This window comes from Mustela erminea, chromosome 4 (genome assembly GCF_009829155.1).
Source record: "Mustela erminea isolate mMusErm1 chromosome 4, mMusErm1.Pri, whole genome shotgun sequence".
NCBI lineage: Eukaryota > Metazoa > Chordata > Mammalia > Carnivora > Mustelidae > Mustela > Mustela erminea.
In genome coordinates, this window is record NC_045617.1 from 120,287,344 (window position 1) to 120,302,252 (window position 14,909).

The window sequence follows — 14,909 nt, forward strand, 5'->3', positions numbered from 1 at the left end:
TTTAGATCAGGCATTAACATCAAGATAGTTGGGAGATTCTTGGTGGGGTATTATGATCCGGCTATCATTTACATTCCCTTCTACCTCAGTCTCCTCCAGTTTATGGTGGGAGGGAGACATTAGGGCTTCAGGAACCAAGAGTTATTTGCCCCTGGAACTTTGTGCTATTGATAAGGTAACCTCCCTGTTTAGGTCTCCAGGACATCTGTAGAGCAAGGGAGATTCCTGTTCTGCAGAATTGCAATCCCTGCAAGTTAACTATTTATCATTTTATGGCAGTCAGGGGTGTCTGAGGAATGCTACACATATGGAGGGGAGCGGGTGAAGAGGGGGTGCAAGGCACCAGCTTTTGCTCTGTGCTCAGCCAGCCTCCTGCTCCCTCATCACTAACACTCCAATTCCTGCAAATCTCCCCCCCCCCACCGTAATCCTTTGCTCTTTTTGAGTGCTTTCTACCAGACTTCTGAGTTAATGCTGGTCCCCAGGCACAGGGCACTCTCCTATTGGGATATTACTTTCCAACGGGTCATCTCTGGTGGCTCCTTCCCCCTTTTGTTTATCTTCCGAAATCAGTCCGACTTTCCCACTCCGCTTTACCTGCCCACTGGCGTCTTCTGCTCCAGTAGAGATCCAGACGTGTATAATTCTGATCTCAGGCTGATTTCGTGGGTGATTGGGGTTCTTTGGAAGGTAATCAGCTAACTTTAGGGTACAGGTTGAAAGGGCGCCTCCCTCCTCCTACTTCCCCGCCATCTTCACATTTCATATCTTTTATGATTTTATTTTCATTATAAAAAAACTGTCATTTATTGTCAAAAAATTTTTGCACCATCTATGGTTACAAAGTTTCTGTTGTTACTTGTGCATTATTGTTTTTAATTTTGTTTTTGTTTTATTCTGTTAATACAGTGAACTAAACTGTATTTGTTCATTATGTATTATGGTTTTGGTTTATTATCAGCTTCGACTTATTACTGTTTGGATTAAATTTTTTTCATCTGTGCAACCCATTCTGTGGGTTGTGTTTTCTTTCCCTTGATAGTGTCCTTATGTACAAAAATTAAAATAGTCTAATTTATGTATACTTCTTTTGTTGCCTGTGCTGTTGATGTCATGTTGAAGAAACCATTGCCAAATCCAAAGTCATGAAGATTTTATCTACTTTTCTTTCAATAGTTTTATAGTTTTAGTTCTCAAATTTAGGTTTTTGGTATATTTTGAATTAATTTTTTTATGTGTAAGGTAGAGGTCTGACTTCATTCTTTTGCATATAGATGTCAATTTTCACAACACCACGTGACTATTCTTTTCACATTGAGTGGTCTTGGCAACCTTATTGGAAATTATTTTACCATATATGTGACAGCTTACTTCTGGAGTCTCTGTTCTGTCTCATTACTCTATATGCCAGTACTCTGTTTTAATTACGGTGGCTTTGTGGTTTGATTTTAGTTTATGAAGTGTGAGTCCACCATCTTTGTGAGATTTTTTATATTAAAAAATTGTATTTACTTAGAAGCATTCAGAATGTCAACAAAGAAGCTGTAACTTATTTTTTCTGCAATTACAGATTAGGATTCAATTAGCAGAACAACAATTATTTCATATAAGTTGTTCCAGAGATAACTGAAAATGGAAACTACCACCCATATATAATTAATTTGTGCTGTTCACCAATAAAAACCTGCTTTAAATTTTCATGCCAATTTCCAACCCCCACACTGTACCAAACAAAGTTAGTGATACTTAAATTATCACCGTGACAAGGCTATCTAAAGATGCTTTCAGTAGTGTATTGACTATACCAAAAAAGACTGTACAGGTTAAAAGCATATCTTACACAACCTTATATTTCAATTTTTTCCCTTTAAAAGGAAAAAGTATTGTACAGGCCTTTAGCGCTTTATAGACCAATAACAAAACAAAACAAAAAAACAAAACAAAAACTGAACTAGAACTTACTCATCATTATCATTTTCTTCAGATGCATCTTCTTCATCTTCCTCCTCCTCCTCATATCCTTGTCTTCCTCTTCTTCCTTCTTTTTTTTTTTTTTTTTGCTTTATACAGCCTTGATTACTCCCCTTTTTTGCTGCATCAGACTTCCTTTAGCTTGCTCTGCAGCAATATCTTTCATGTACTTCTCCCTTCAGCTTAGCAGCCTCTTTCCAAAAAGCTGCTCATCATCTGCAGCAGTGTTATTCCACGTCTCTCCCAGTTTCTTTGCAACATCACCAATGAATAGGTTGGGAAGTTCTCTTTTGATTTTTGGGTGATACTCAGAACAAAACAAGAAAAAGGCTGAAGGAGTCTTCTTGGGTGCATTTGGGACCCTCAAACTTCCTTTTTGCTTCTCCTTTAGGGGAGATATAAGTTCTAATTTTTCTTTCATAATGGGCCTTGCTTGCCTTTGCCGTGTCTTCAAATTTTCCTTTCTATTTAGCAGACATGATCCTCCAATTCGCTAAGCACTTCTTATAAAACTGAGAATTTGACTGACTGAAGCATCTACTTGCTTCTTCTTGTGGGCTTATAGGCAAGTTTTCATAAAGAATGCATATGATGATATTTTCCTCTTGGCTTCTTCTTAGGATATCCTCTACACATGTGTAATTATTTTCTCAGTGAGGCACAGAACTGTTTGGTGCCATCTGACTCTCACTTGCCCTGGAACTGTCTCTCCTTCTGTGAGAGCAGGAGCCAGACATAGTCTCTTTGTTGTTCTTTCTCAAGATTGTTTTAGTTACTTGGCATTTTTTGGAATCACATAAACATTAGAATGGCAAATGATTTTCTTTCATACTTTAAAAATACTATTCCTCTCACATCTGGGTTACACTATTTTAACTGAGAAGTCTGCTGTCATTTTCATGTTTGTTCCACTTTATATAATGTTGCTTTCATCTCTAGCTGCATTTTTTTAAAATTTTTCCTTTTTTTATAAACATATATTTTTATCCCCAGGGGTACAGGTCTGTGAATCACCAGGTTTACACACTTCACAGCACTCACCAAAGCACATACCCTCCCCAATGTCCATAATCCCACCCCCTTCTCCCAAACCCCCTCCCCCCAGCAACCCTCAGTTTGTTTTGTGAGATTAAGAGTCACTTATGGTTTGTCTCCCTCCCAATCCCATCTTGTTTCATTGATTCTTCTTCTACCCACTTAAGCCCCCTTGTTGCATCATCACTTCCTCATATCAGGGAGATCATATGATAGTTGTCTTTCTCTGCTTGACTTATTTCGCTAAGCATGATACACTCTAGATCCATCCATGTTGTCGCAAATGGCAAGATTTCATTTCTTTTGATGGCTGCATAGTATTCCATTGTGTATATATACCACATCTTCTTGATCCATTCATCTGTTGATGGACATCTAGGTTCTTTCCATAGTTTGGCTATTGTGGACATTGCTGCTATAAATATTCAGGTGCACGTGCCCCTTTGGAGCACTACGTTGGTATCTTTAGGGTAAATACCCAGTAGTGCAATTGCTGGGTCATAGGGCAGTTCTATTTTCAACATTTTGAGGAACCTCCATGCTGTTTTCCAGAGTGGCTGCACCAGCTTGCATTCCCACCAACAGTGTAGGAGGGTTCCCCTTTCTCCGCATCCTCGCCAGCATCTGTCATTTCCTGACTTGTTGATTTTAGCCATTCTGACTGGTGTGAGGTGATACCGCATTGTGGTTTTAATTTGTATTTCCCTGGTGCCGAGGGATATGGAGCACTTTTTCATGTGTCTGTTGGCCATCTGGATGTCTTCTTTGCAGAAATGTCTGTTCATGTCCTCTGCCCATTTCTTGATTGGATTATTTGTTCTTTGGGTGTTGAGTTTGCTAAGTTCTTTATAGATTCTGGACACTAGTCCTTTATCTGATATGTCGTTTGCAAATATCTTCTCCCATTCTGTCAGTTGTCTTTTGATTTTGTTCACTGTTTCCTTTGCTGTGCAAAAGCTTGTGATCTTGATGAAATCCCAATAGTTCATTTTTGCCCTTGCTTCCCTTGCCTTTGGCGATGTTCCTAGGAAGATGTTGCTGCGACTGAGGTCGAAGAGGTTGCTGCCTGTGTTCTCCTCAAGGATTTTGATGGATTCCTTTCACACATTGAAGTCCTTCATCCATTTTGAGTCTATTTTCGTGTGTGGTGTAAGGAAATGGTCCAATTTCATTTTTCTGCATGTGGCTGTCCAATTTTCCCAGCACCATTTATTGAAGAGGCTGTCTTTTTTCCATTGGACATTCTTTCCTGCTTTGGCGAAGATTAGTTGACTATAGAGTTGAGGGTCTATTTCTGGGATCTCTATTCTGTTCCATTGATCTATGTTTCTGTTTTTGTGCCAGTACCATGCTGTCTTGATGATGACAGCTTTGTAATAGAGCTTCAAGTCCGGAATTGTGATGCCACCAACTTTGGCTTTCTTTTTCAATATCCCTTTGGCTATTTGAGGTCTTTTCTGGTTCCATATATTTTAGAATTATTTGTTCCATTTCTTTGAAAAAGATGGATGGTACTTTGATAGGAATTGCATTAAATGTGTAGATTGCTTTAGGTAGCATAGACATTTTCACAATATTTATTCTTCCAATCCAGGAGCATGGAATATTTTTTCATTTCTTTGTGTTTTCCTCAATTTCTTTCATAAGTACTTTATAGTTTTCTGAGTATAGATTCTGTGCCTCTTTGGTTAGGTTTATTCCTAGGTATCTTATGGTTTTGGGTGCAATTGTAAATGGGATTGATCCTTAATTTCTCTTTCTTCTGTCTTGTTGTTGGTGTAGAGAAATGCAACTGATTTCTGTGCATTGATTTTATATCCTGACACTTTCCTGAATTCCTGTATAAGTTCTAGCTGTTTTGGAGTGGAGTCTTTTGGGTTTTCCACATATAGTATCATATCATCTGCGAAGAGTGATAATTTGACTTCTTCTTTGCCGATTTGGATGCCTTTAATTTCCTTTTGTTGTCTGATTGCTGAGGCTAGGACCTCTAGTACTATGTTGAATAGCAGTGGTGATAATGGATATCCCTGCAGTGTTCCTGACCTTAGCGGAAAAGCTTTAAGTTTTTCTCCATTGAGAATGATATTTGCGGTGGGTTTTTCATAGATGGCTTTGATGATATTGAGGTATGTGCCCTCTATCCCTACACTTTGAAGAGTTTTGATCAGGAAGGGATGCTGTACTTTGTCAAATGCTTTTTCAGCATCTATTGAGAGTATCATATGGTTCTTGTTCTTTCTTTTATTGATGTGTTGTATCACATTGACTGATTTGCGGATGTTGAACCAACCTTGCAGCCCTGGAATAAATCCCACTTGGTCGTGGTGAATAATCTTTTTAATGTACTGTTGAATCCTATTGGCTACTATTTTGTTGAGTATTTTCGCATCTGTGTTCATCAAGGATACTGGTCTGTAGTTCTCTTTTTTGATGGGATCCTTGTCTGGTTTTGGGATCAAGGTGATGCTGGCCTCATAAAATGAGTTTGGAAGTTTTCCTTCCATTTCTATTTTTTGGAACAGTTTCAGGCGAATAGGAATTAGTTCTTCTTTAAATGTTTGGTAGAATTCCCCTGGGAAGCCGTCTGGCCCTGGGCTTTTGTTTGTTTGGAGATTTTTAATGACTCTTTCAATCTCCTTACTGGTTATGGGTCTGTTCAGGCTTTCTATTTCTTCCTGGTTCAGTTGTGGTAGTTTATATGTTTCTAGGAATGCATCCATTTCTTCCAGATTGTCAAATTTGTTGGCGTAGAGTTGCTCATAGTATGTTCTTATAATAGTTTGTATTTCTTTGGTGTTAGTTGTGATCTCTCCCCTTCATTCATGATTGTATTTATTTGGGTCCTTTCTCTTTTCTTTTTGATAAGTCTGGCCAGAGGGTTATCAATTTTATTTTTTATTTCAAAGAACGAGCTCCTAGTTTCGTTGATTTGCTCTATTGTTTTTTTGGTTTCTATTTCATTATTTCTGCTCTGATCTTTACGATTTCTCTTCTCCTGCTGGGCTTAGGGTTTCTTTCTTGTTTTTTTATCCAGCTCCTTTAGGTGTAGGGTTAGGTTGTGTACCTGAGACCTTTCTTGTTTCTTGAGAAAGGCTTGTACCACTATATATTTTCCTCTCAGGACTGCCTTTGTTGTGTCCCACAGATTTTGGACCGTTGTATTTTCATTATCATTTGTTACCATGATTTTTTTTCAATTCTTCTTTAATTTCCGGTTGACCCATTCATTCTTTAGAAGGATGCTGTTTAGTCTCCATGTATTTGGGTTCTTTCCAAACTTCCTTTTGTGGTTGAGTTCTTGCTTTAGAGCATTGTGGTCTGAAAATATGCAGGGAATGATCCCAATCTTTTGATACCAGTTGAATCCTGATTTAGGACTGAGGATGTGATCGGTTCTGGAGAATGTTCCATGTGCACTAGAGAAGAAAGTGTATTCTGTTGCTTTGGGATGAAATGTTCTGAATATATCTGTGATGTCCATCTGGTCCAGTGTGTTGTTTAAGGCCCTTATTTCCTTGCTAATCTTTTGCTTGGATGATCTGTCCATTTAAGTGAGGGGAGTGTTAAAGTCTCCTACTATTATTGTATTATTGTTGATGTCTTTCTTTGATTTTGTTATTAATTGGTTTATATAGTTGGCTGCTCCCACGTTGGGGGCATAGATATTTAAAATTGTTAGATCTTCTTGTTGGACAGACCCTTTGAGTATGATATAGTGTCCTTCCTCATCTCTTATTATAGTCTTTGGCTTAAAATCTAATTGATCTGGTATAAGGATTGCCACTCCTGCTTTCTTCTGATGTCCATTAGCATGGTAAATTCTTTTCCACCCCCTCACTTTAAATCTGGAGGTGTATTCGGGCTTAAAATGAGTTTCTTGGAGGCAACATGTAGATGGGTTTTGTTTTTTTATCCATTCTGATACCCTGTGTCTTTTGACAGGGGCATTTAGCCCATTAACATTCAGGGTAACTATTGAGAGATATGAATTTAGTGCCATTGTATTGCCTGTAAGGTGACTGTTACTGTATATGGTCTCTGTTCCTTTCTGATCTACCACTTGTAGGCTCTCTCTTTGCTTAGAGAACCCCTTTCAATATTTCCTGTAGAGCTGGTTTGGTGTTTGCAAATTCTTTCAGTTTTTGTTTGTCCTGGAAGCTTTTAATCTCTCCTTCTATTTTCAATGGTAGCCTAGCTGGATATAGTATTCTTGGCTGCATGTTTTTCTCGTTTAGTGCTCTGAAAATATCATGCCAGCTCTTTCTGGCCTGCCAGGTCTCTGTGGATAAGTCAGCTGCCAATCTAATATTTTTACCATTGTATGTTACAGACTTCTTTTCCCGGGCTGCTTTCAGGATTTTCTCTTTGTCACTGAGACTTGTAAATTTTACTATTAGGTGACGCGGTGTGGGCCTATTCTTATTGATTTTGAGGGTCATTCTCTGAACCTCCTGAATTTTGATGCTCGTTCCCTTTTGCCATATTGGGGAAATTCTCCCCAATAATTCTCTCCAGGATACCTTCTGCTCCCCTCTCTCTTTCTTCTTCTTCTTCTGGAATCCCAATTATTCTAATGTTGTTTCATCTTATGGTGTCACTTATCTCTCGAATTCTCCCCTCGTGGTCCAGTAGCTATTTGTCCGTCTTTTGCTCAGCTTCTTTATTCTCTGTCATTTGGTCTTCTATATCACTAATTCTTTCTTCTGTTTCATTTATCCTAGCAGTGAGAGCCTCCATTTTTTAATGCACCTCATTAATAGCTTTTTTGATTTCAACTTGGTTAGATTTTAGTTCTTTTATTTCTCCAGAAAGGGCTTTTATATATCCCGAGAGGGTTTCTCTAATATCTTCCATGCCTTTTTTGAGCCCGGCTAGAACCTTGAGAATTGTCATTCTGAACTCTAGGTCTGACATATTACCAATATCTGTATTGATTAGGTCCCTAGCCTTCGGTACTGCCGCTTGTTCTTTTTTTTGTGGTGAATTTTTCCGTCTTGTCATTTTGTCCAGATAGAATATATGAAGGAGCAAGTAAAAATACTAAAAGGGTGGCAACAACCCCAGGAAAATATGCTTTAACCAAATCAGAAGAAATCCCAAATTGTGAGGGGGGAGAAAGGGGATAAAAAGAGGTTCAAAAAGGAGAACGAAAAAAAAAAAGAAAAGAAAAGAAATAAAAAAAAGAAAAGGAATAAAGAAAAATATAATAAAGAAAAAATATATATATTAGATAAACTAGTTAAAAAACGTTAAAAAAGGAAGGGTAAAAGTTAAAAAAAAAATTTACCAGAAGGCGAGAGAAAAAAAAAATTAAAAAGAAAATTAAATTAACTGCAAGACTAAAAAAAATCACAGGGAGAAAACCATGAGTTCCGTGCTTTGCTTTCTCCTCCTCTGGAATTCTGCTGCTCTCCTTGGTATTGAAACCGCACTCCTTGGTAGGTGAACTTGGTCTCGGCTGGATTTCTTGTTGATCTTCTGGGGGAAGGGCCTGGTGTAGTGATTCTCAAGTGTCTTTGCTCCAGGTGGAATTGCACCGCCCTTAGCAGTGGCCGGAGTGAGTAATCTGCTCGGGTTTGCTTTCAGGAGCTTTTGTTCCCTGAGTGCTTTCCGTAGAGTTCCGGAGTACGCGAATACAAATGGCGGCCTCCTGGTCTCTGGCCGGGAGGACCCGAGAGCCCAGGGCCCCACTCCTCAGTGCGCCCTCAGAGAACAGCGCCCAGTTACTCCCGTCTGCCTGACCTCCGGCCGCGCTCCCAGCTCACCGAGCCTGTGGCTGGTTCATGGTAACGCCGTGCTGCGAGCTTACTGTCAGCTCTGTCTCTGTAGCCGGCTTTCCTGTTCCAATACCCGCAAGCTCTGCAACACTCAGACACCCCCGATCCTTCTGTGACCCTGCGGGACCTGAGGCCACGTTGACCTCGCATGGGCTTCGCCCTGGTTTAGCCTCTGGAGCAATGTCCCTCAGCGGAACAGACTTCTAAAAGTCTGATTTTGTGCTCCGTTGCTCCGCCGCTTGCCGGGAGCCAGCCCCTCCCCCCGGGGTCTATCTTCCCGTCGCTTTGGATTCACTTCTCCGCGGGTCCTACCTTTCAGAAAGTGGTTGTTTTTCTGTTTCCAGAATTGCTGTTCTTCTTCTCTTCGATCTGCCGATGGATTTTCAGGTGTTTGCAATCTTTAGATAAGCTATCTAGCTGATCTCCTGCTAGCTGAAATAGTCTCAGCCTGCCACTTCTCTGCCATCTTGACTCGTCCCCCCTCTCTGGCTGCTTTTAAGATATTTCTTTTTGTCACTTGTTTTGAGAAATTTGATTATGATGTGCTTTGATTTAGTTTTTTTTTTTTTTTTTTTTGTATTAGTAGAGATACAAATCTTTGGATTTATTTTGCAACAAATCTGAGAAAAATTTGGGTCATTATTTCTTCAAATCAGATATTTTGGCCCATTTGAGTTGTCTCACAGCTGATTGATGCACTCTATTTCTCCCCCAATTTCTTATTTTTCAGGGTCTCATTGCAGATAAGACTCTGTCTTCAAAGTCATTAATCTTTTCTTTTGCAACCTCTAACCTGCAGCTAATCCTACCTAGTGTAGTCTTCATGTTGAACATTGTAGATTTCCTATCTAGAATTTTAATTTGAGCCTTTTATATGTATATTCCATATTTCTACTTAATATGGTCAATCTTTCCTCTTGCTTCACGAGCCTATGAAATATAGTTAAACTAAATTTTAATGTCTTTATATACTAATTCTATCACTTATGTCACTTCTGGTTACTTGTCTTTTGTTTGAACTTTCTCCTGTTTGTGGAGTCATATTTTCTTGTTTCTCTGAATGGCTGATAACTTTCAATTGCATGCCAAACATTGTTTGGTAAAAATTACCTTTTTAGGTGGTAGATATTTTTGCACTCCATAAATAGTTTTAAGATTTGTTCTAAAACACAGTTTCTTCATATGATTTGATCCTTTTGGGCATGTTTTTAGGATTGTTAGAATTTAAAACACGTTTAATGTACAGCTAAATTCTCCCCCCTACTAAAGTAAAACTGTTCTCAGTACTCTACCTGATGTCTCATGAGTTGTGAGGTTTTACACTTTGACTGTTGGAGACTAGAACTATTCTGGACCCTGTGTGGATAATAATGATTGTTCCCTTTAATCTTCTCATGTGGTTCATTCTCCACCATGGGATAGTTTTTTATATATATACACACACACATACACACACACACATACATATACACATACACACACACATATATATATATATAATGTTCAATGCTCAGGTGAAGACTAAGAGGAGCCCTCTGCAGATCTCCAGGATGTTCTTTCCTTCTGTGTGTGCAGTTATTTCTTCTCTGGAACTTTGCAAACCTTAGCCACTTTTGGTTCCTCTGGATTCCAAGATGGATTCACAAATCAGAAAGTAAAGTAGGTTCTTCTGGGGTTCCTGGAAACTTTATCTAGGCAGTCAGCTGAGACAATTATAGGGCTTACATGATTTGTTTTCTATCTCTGTTATCATTGTCCTTCAATTTCCAATGTCCAATGTCTCAAAAACTATTGTTTCACTTATTTTATTCAATTTTTTGTTGTTGTTGTTTCAAGCCCTTATAACTCTCTTTTGGTCCAAAGCAGATGTCTTATGTTTAGGTTTCACTTGAGATTGCACTGAATCCATAGATCAATTGTGTGATAATTTAAATCTCTTTTAATAATAGATATTTTAACCATAAACTTAGAATATTGAGGTTTTGAGCCTTTTTCTTAGTATTTATTCAGATGCAAGTGAAATAATTGTTCATTTAGCCACTGCAAAAAATGTCATAGTTAAGTTATTGGCATTAATGATTTTACCAAGATTTTTAGCTATAAGAATACTATTTCTAAGTATTTTATGATTTTGATGATAACATGAATTGTATATCTTTTTCAAATTGTGTTTTCTGTATGTTTTGTTTCTAAGGAAATATTATTCTTATACTTAATAACGTTGGTAAATTCATGAATTCCTACAATTTCACTGTGGAATTTTTTTGCAGTGGCTAAATATACAATTATTTCACTTGCACATGAGTTTTATTCCCTTTATTCTAATATTCACTGAAACTGCCCAACTCTAAAATATTATTTTTATCAGAATTTATGGTTGGAATACTAAGATATGCTACGTTCCCATTTTCCAAGAGTTGGGAGATGGAATCAGAGCTAAGTCTTGCTAATTGTTTAGACTCAGATATGTCAGTCATGTGACTGACTTTTCTTGTTAGATCATGGTTAAACCATGTGGGCTTGAGACCAAGATCCTGGAAGCTGAAGGGAAGGAAAAGTGTGTACAGGTACAGAGTATGTATTAAAAACAATCAACAAGAAAAGCAAATACCCAAAGCAAAGGATTTAAGATTATGCTCTACCATGCTAAGTCAATAGTCTCCTCTAATATACTCTCATCAATACTCTCATCTAATATACTGTCATCTAATAAATTCTTATGTAAATAACTGCCACTTAGGAGCCCTCTGATTAAACAATAAACAACTATGCAACTAGATAGAGGTTTCTGTTTTGACAACCCTTCCCATTCTCTTTCTTTTCACCTTGTTTCCCCTCTCTGGTTTCCAGACATTGTCTCAGATGCATTCTTAATTCTTTTAGCTCTAGTCTGCATGATATCTCATTCCCACATTTATGTTCTCCTTAATGCCTAGGAATTCATATTCCTCTGCAATCATCTCTTACCCCCGGGGGAAAAAACAAACAAACAAAAAAACTGCTCCAGATTCAACCACATTTCACCACTTTAACAATTCACAAACTAGACAGAGATACCATCAGTTATTGCCTGGATCACTTTAACAATAGTCCCCTTGTTTTCTTTCTCGTCCTACTGACTAATCTTACTACATCAGCAATAATAACTGTTGAATATTTTACTAGAGACATAAGTCAAAATGTGTCATTTTTCTACTCAATGATCCATATCATCTCCCTATTTCACTCAACTTAAAATAAATGTTATGTTAATGGCTTATTAGATGTCATATGAATCTGTTAATTTTCTGATCTTTTCTCCAATTACTGTACTTCTGGCTCCTTCAAACCATTCATATCAGCTTCTTTCCATTCCTTAACAATACTGGGCATATTCCTGTCTTACAGAATTTGTTGTAGTTGTTTCCTCTGACTGGAAACTTCTTCATCCAGAAATCTACTCGGACAACTCCCTTATCTCCTCCAGATCTTACTCAAGTATCATCTTCTCACAAAGTCCTGTCCAGGATGACCTGCTCAAATTGAACCCCACCCTGTTCTGCAGCTGTCAGTAGTCTCCATCTACTGCAATGTTTTCTTTTCCTTTAGCAGTTACCACTTTCTAATTAGCTGTATTCCTGAATGGTATGTTAACTTCATTAATGGTCCCAATTCTTCATCTTTTCCCACATGCATCCTAGAAAAACTTCCTCTCAAAATGATAAAACTAAAGAGATGGAGAATAGTTTAGCTATTGCCAGGAGTCAGGAACTGGGGAAAGAATGCGTATGGCCATATACTATGGTGACAAAGGGATAATATGAGGGAAATCTTTGTAGTGATGCAACAGCCCTGTGTTGTGATTGAGCTGGTGGCTATATGAATTCATACATGTGACAAAATTGCATGGAACTACACACACACAAATGCAAGTACATGTGAAACTGAGGATATCTGAATAAGAGGTGTGAGTTGTATCCAGGGTAATTCCCTGGTTTTCACATTGTATTATATTCAAACACCGATGGTGGGAACAAAACATGGTACAACCAGTTGGAATTTAATTTATCAGTGTCTTATAAACTTAAACTTATTTTTCTGGTATGAGGTGATGATTTCAATCATGATATTTACTCAAGCAAAATGTAAACAAGTATCCACAAAAGAGTTATATAACAATGTTTAAGTGGAATTATTCATAAAGGTCAAACACTAGAAATAACAAAAACAGCTATCAGTAGGTAATTGGATAAACATTTGTCATATAGTCACATAATGAAATAAAAGCAATACAGGAAACAAATTTCTGATAGACTCAACATTAAACAGTTATAGTGAATGAAATAAAAACAATATTTGCTTCAAGGTAGAGGAGTCCACTGGAAAGGAATATAAAGAAGCTTTTTGGGGGTGCCTGGGTGGCTCAGTTGTTAAGCATCTGCCTTTAGCTCAGGTCATGATCCCAGGATCCTGGGATTGAGCCCCACATCAGGCTTCCTGTTCAGCGGGAAGCCTGCTGCTCTCTCTCCCACTCCCTCTGCTTGTGTTCCCTCTCTCACTGTGCCTCTCTCTGTCAAATAAGTAAATGAAAACTTAAAAAAAAAAAAAAGATTTCTGGGATGCTCAAAATTCTATTCCTTTTTTGGGTTGGTAGAAACAAGGTGTATATATTTGTCAAAACTCAAAAACATAAGAATGTTATTTTAGATGTAAACTAAATCAATAAAATCACAATATCTAACTTGATATATGTTTTACTGAAATCTTCCTACATCTTGAACTAAGTAACATCTGTCCAACTTTTAAGTACAGTGTAAATTTTAATAAAACCCATCACAATGATGCTGGTTTTATAAAGTTTACTTTGTTTCAACTATAGTCATATATATTGAAATTTTATTATCTGACACATACAAGTTGTGTTCATTCTTCATGAATTGAATTCTTAATATTTATTGTTTCTATTTACTTTTCAAATATACCTTCGCCTTAAAGAATAATTTGTTCCATTTACTTAATAAAGTTATAAGTACTTTACTTTGGTATATACTTTGGTATATAACCCTTTTCTTTAAACTATCTAACCATATGTATTCCTTTATTTTATAACTTTCTGCTTCTTCAGCCTTATGATTGCAATTATTAATATCATACAGTGTAATACTCAACTTAATTTTTTAATATAATATAGATATATTTGTCTTTAATCTGGAGAGTTCAGTTAAATTACACTGTTTTTATTGTCATTTTCATTTTTTAAGCATTTCTTATTTGTTTTCCATTTTTCCTACTGAATTTTTTCTTCATTATTCCCCTTCATAATGTTCTAGTACACCCTTCCTTGGGCTGAGGTTCCACAAAAGAATTAGGCCCTACAGTAAATTATTTGAGTGACTATTTTGTCCATTCTAAAAGGAATATAAATAACTAGTAACATTCTATATATATAGAAGAAAAGTTGATTCATTACATATAATGGATGTTTTAAGTCACTAGGGCTTCATTTTCTCTTAAAGTCCTGATTGAGAAGGGATGCTCTGCTGAAAGAAAGAAAACTGACAAGAATATGCATTATCACAGGTAACAAGGATGGTTTAGATTTCAGAAGTTATGTATAGGGACACCTGGATTGCTCAGTCAGTTAAGTGGTTGCCTTCAGCTCAGGTCATGATTCTAGGGTTCTGGAATCAAGACCCACATCGCACTCCCTGCTCAGCAGAGAGCCTGCTTCTCCTTCTCCCTGCCTTTCTGCCTACTTGAGCTCTCTCTCTCTTTCTCTCTCTGTCAAATAAGTAAGTAAAATTTTAAGAAAAGCAGTTCTGTATAGAAACATGTTCAAAGCCTTCACTGAAATCTTAGCAATAGATTAGACTGCAAAAATATAAATGACTATAGATCAGGGTTTCTCATCATCACCACTATTGACATATTTGTCTGGATAATTCTTTGTTGTGGGAGAATGCCCTGTATGTATTGTAGTTATTCAACAACTTCCACTAGATGCCATTAGCAATGTCCCAATTTATAAGAAGGAAAAACATAAACAGAAATTTCTAAATTTTCTTTGGTGGGATAAATCTCCTCCATTGAGGGCAGCCATTACAGTCAACTACTTCAAGGAGTTTGAATAAAAATGTAAGGATT

General features: G+C 37.4%; 1 pseudogene; it reads right to left on the reverse strand.

Annotated features, from left to right (window-relative positions):
* Positions 1-1,958: 1,958 nt before the first annotated feature.
* On the reverse strand, positions 1,959-9,611 carry LOC116589400 (annotated as a pseudogene).
* Between the last annotated feature and the right edge of the window lie 5,298 nt (positions 9,612-14,909).